Raw genomic sequence first — 4,319 nt, 5'->3', positions numbered from 1 at the left:
GAAAACGCCGTGATATCTGTTTAAAAAAATACAACCGTTGGTATTTAGGTTTTAGGAGGCATTTGTAAAAACGCCGTCATATCCCTTTCCCTCTTTTTTTTTTTTTTTTTTTTTTTTGGAAATTGTGCTAATTTTATTTGATTGAATTTAAAAAATGCCTCTAATAAAACTAAAATATAAAATATTAACTCTCATTTAAATACCTGTAATAAAACTAACATATAAAATAATAACTCCATTCAAATAATGAAACATTAATTCAGTATCTCATTCAATTAATATCCAATCACCATTACCCACAAAATAACATTTCCAAAATCCAAAAATCATGTTTTAACATTAACCACAAACTAACATATATCCAAAAACCATGTTTTAGCATAGAAGTTACTAATAAAAAAGATTGGCTATGCCTCGGGGATGAATGGGAAACAGTTTTATCCATTCATCATGATTAAAAGGTAAATCATAACGACATAAAAAAAATAAAAAAGATTGGGGATTGATAAAATATTTCTTCCTGTAGTGATGTCATATTTCTTTACATCCAGCAATAAGGGATAAAATCTTTCTATGAATGGAGCATATGCTATGTCGACCTGCAACATAGAAATTTTGACACAGATTAGGGGTTCCATTACAATTTACAAATTGACTATATATTCACCAACTTCTTGGAAAGTATATATTAGTTCGCACTTCTTTGACTACAATGCATAACACAACTGCATTTGTAGTTCAAGTAATACATAATAATTTTAAATATAAGAACAGTAAAGATGGAAAACCAATATCAAATTAGTAGATTGCAACTAACTTACTAGACTGAACTAACCAAGGAAGAAAGGTCCATCAGTAAATTTGAAGAGAGCTGATTCGAGGTAATCAAAAGCAGTACCTGTCAAGGTTTATTAGAGCGGGTCACATTATGATTCATATAAAATGTTAAATTTCTATCTAGATCGTAGTACTTCAAAAAAAAAAAAAACATAGCACGTCTTGAATCTTACTGATTTCATTTTCAGATCCTTCTTTCAGTGAAGTGATCACGGCCAGATTAAAGGTGTTTGTGTAGGATAGCAACTCCTCAGCAAATTCTCTCTTGGTGGGATCCTACAGACATTTGATACGCTCTAGAATTCAAATTTTTGAAGCGATAGAGAGTTGAATTTTATGTCAAGAGTGAAAAATCTACTTACATCAGGGTAAAGAGCTGGTCCTTCAAAGTAGCTATCAATATATTTTAGCAAATCAAGACTCACTCCTCGAATTTCATTATTGTGCTCCAGTGATGGCACCTACTAATTTTGAAAAGGAAAAAAGAAAAGAATCCACAAATATCATAATCCATGAAACAAGAGGGCTCTCAACAGATTTTGTGATTTTTTCCTCATTTGATAGATATAAATTTCTGCAATTTTAAGAAGAGAACGAGGAACACAGAAATTACCAAACAGTATTTTCCGAACAATTAATTATGGTTGAGAATGTAACCTTATTTGGTGGGTAGACTTTTTCCTTGTACCAATCTGGCCTATTTTGAAGATCAATAGGAACTAATTTGATCTTCTCTTGCAGACCCTGCACAAAGAAGTAAAGAAATTTCAAATCGAGAATTGCAGTAACATGAATAAAAGAAAAAAGAAAAGAAATCCATGGGACAGTCCATGAGTTAAATTTTAATCCACTCATGTAGGCTAAATTTTAATCCACTCACAAATGTATGTCATATAAAGCTGTTTAAACCAAACATGGGACAGTCCATGAGTTAAATTGAAAATGAATAGTAATAGAAATCCATGACAATGGAGTAAAACAGAAAAATAAGTAAATAAAATGAGAGCAGACTTACAATCAAAGCAGTCTTAAGACTGCTATCGGAGAATTCAGACCATTTTTTCTGTGACTTGAGTCTTTGAAATATGTCATCAAAATCGCTGTCCCACTGAAACATTAAAGAATAATTACAAACCAACATGCATACAACATAAAGCTTAAATCAAAGAGAGTTGTTTAAGAACATAATGCCAAAAGATTGACCACACCTTTATAAAATCACATTTGGCAATGATTTTTCTGCATGCATAATTTTTGTGAATATAATGCAATTCCCTTAAGTATGAGGTATAACGCTGCAAAACCACATATATATTATTAAACCAAATTAGCACACATGGACACATCCTAACTTTTTTTTTTTTTTTTTTTTTTTTTTTGATAAATAGGACACATCCTAATTAATTAAAAGTTCAGGTGATGGAGTTATTAGAAAAGTTCAAGGAAAATCTTAAAGATTGGTTTGATTTACTAACATTGACCACGTGGGACCACACATAATCTCGATCTGGACTCCATCTGAGTCCAACTTTATTATCCATACATATTATTAGAAAAAAAAAAAAAAAAAAAACACCCATACACCATGTGCTTGTCAAACCAAATGACCATGTGATGGTAACAAATCATAATTCCTGCAACAGTCTTACTTTTTGACAATTATATTGTGAGAGAGAGAGTTTTAATTTCTTGAATATCCATTTTGACTTACACACATGCATGGACACATCCTATCTAGTTAAAACTTCATGCAATGAAGTTATTAAGAAACTCGAGGAAAATCTTAAAGCTTAGTTTTGTTTAGAAACATTGAACACGTGGGACCACACATACTCTTGATACGGATTCCACTTGAGTCCTACATTATGTTCATTAATTCAGAAAATGTTGTTGAGTTTCTTTTAACTATTATTATGTTTCACAATTTAAAATTAAGTTGACAATTCTAAGTTTTGTAAACATTCACACCTGCAATTTATATAATAGAATAGAAATACACATGTAATGGAGATAAAGGTAAGAGTGAGATTTTGAAAACGAGCAAACCTTGTGGTTCCATCAAAAAGAGGAGGTGGGTCAGAGCTAGAATCAAGAACAGGGGGAAGAACTTCCTCAACATCACCACCAACCCTGCCAAATGCCAATATTATACAAAGCTGTATTTATTGTATATGAATACGACCCACACAATTGAAAAAAAAAAATCACAAAACAAAACCCACTTCAACAATTAAAGATCAGATTACATAAATATCATAAAAGACACATAAAAATCTAGAAAAAGTACGTTTTGGGCATGGATGGTGTTGGAGATGCCCTGGTTTCCATGGAAGAGAAAAATATATTATATCATTTTCCATAGAACTCAGAGATTCCCTCTAGAAAAACTAAAAACAGAGATTAACAAAACTAGACAGTTAATTTGAATGTTATTTTGGGGGGTGGTTTTAATTTGCAACCACTATACCTATACCTTCGCTATGTGCCAACAAACCTCAGCAATTGAAGCGGATTGAGTACTGTGAGATAGTTCACGAAGAAAGCGACCAAATTGGCGGACAGCAATAGAGATGGCTGGAACAACAGAGGAATTGTGGGCAGCTTCCTCATCGATGGGCGACTCCTCCAGCTTCTCTTCTTCTGCTGAGTTCCTCTCTTTTTCTTCATCTGATAGTAACATTTCTTTGGGTTCCATGGTGTCCGATTCAGAAGGTAGTGGAGTGATAGTGTCTTGATTGACTGGTGAGAGCACAGCTTCATCAACAGTTGGAGTTATCTCTGGGGTTTCTTCTACAGGCCATTACTTGAGAATCTGATGGTAAAATTAGAAAGTCCATTACCTGAAGGAAAATTAGCAGCAGCAGCACGAGGATCAAAGTTGTTGCTTTGCTTTGCTACCATCATGTTATCTCAAGTCGTGCAAGGCTTACGAAACTTGATCATATTGAAAAGCATCCACATCACAGCCCAGACCATGAGCCAATCCTGGTTCTGAAAAAGTAAAATTAACCAGACCATAACTATATATGTAAATAGATATGTGTTGGGTTGGGGCAGGTCACCTAGTTAAGTTCTCCACTGCCATTCTCATGCATTCCAAGCACAAATAGTTTATTCATCTGGAAATGTAGAAACTGATAATGTGCTAGGAGATTTTCAACATGACAAATTAGAAAATGAAACCTATGAATTGCTAGACGAAACAAAGACCAACTTTTGTATTAGAACTTTATTTCCCATCATGTGATTCCATGCTCCATAGTACCACAAAAATGGACTTGTCACCATCTTGATAGAGAAATTAAACCACACTAGACATATATTCTTTAATTTTAAGAAAGTTGGTGCTCCTTCCTTTACTACCCTCAATTTTATATGCTAATAATATTTTTCTTCTTAATTCGAATAATCATGTGGTCTATATTGCCTCCTAAAATTTCTTTTCATTTCATATGATTCCATGTTATCCAACAAATGGACTT

General features: G+C 33.1%; 1 non-coding gene across 1 annotated transcript; it reads right to left on the bottom strand.

Moving 5' to 3' along the window:
- Positions 1-267: 267 nt before the first annotated feature.
- LOC114273754 (uncharacterized) lies at positions 268-3,738 on the bottom strand. Its single transcript, XR_014341431.1, has 12 exons — positions 3,678-3,738; positions 3,332-3,627; positions 3,084-3,154; positions 2,884-2,967; positions 2,671-2,695; positions 2,046-2,132; positions 1,853-1,945; positions 1,495-1,581; positions 1,200-1,298; positions 1,011-1,113; positions 822-898; positions 268-599 (listed from the first exon to the last, which is right to left on the bottom strand). It is a non-coding gene; the product is annotated as an uncharacterized LOC114273754 (transcript).
- Positions 3,739-4,319: the final 581 nt, after the last annotated feature.

The sequence above is a fragment of the Camellia sinensis genome, chromosome 10, assembly GCF_055761805.1.
Source record: "Camellia sinensis isolate YWXY chromosome 10, ASM5576180v1, whole genome shotgun sequence".
Classification (NCBI taxonomy): domain Eukaryota; kingdom Viridiplantae; phylum Streptophyta; class Magnoliopsida; order Ericales; family Theaceae; genus Camellia; species Camellia sinensis.
Note: the sequence above shows the minus strand (reverse complement) of the source record. Positions and strands in the feature narration are given on the sequence as shown.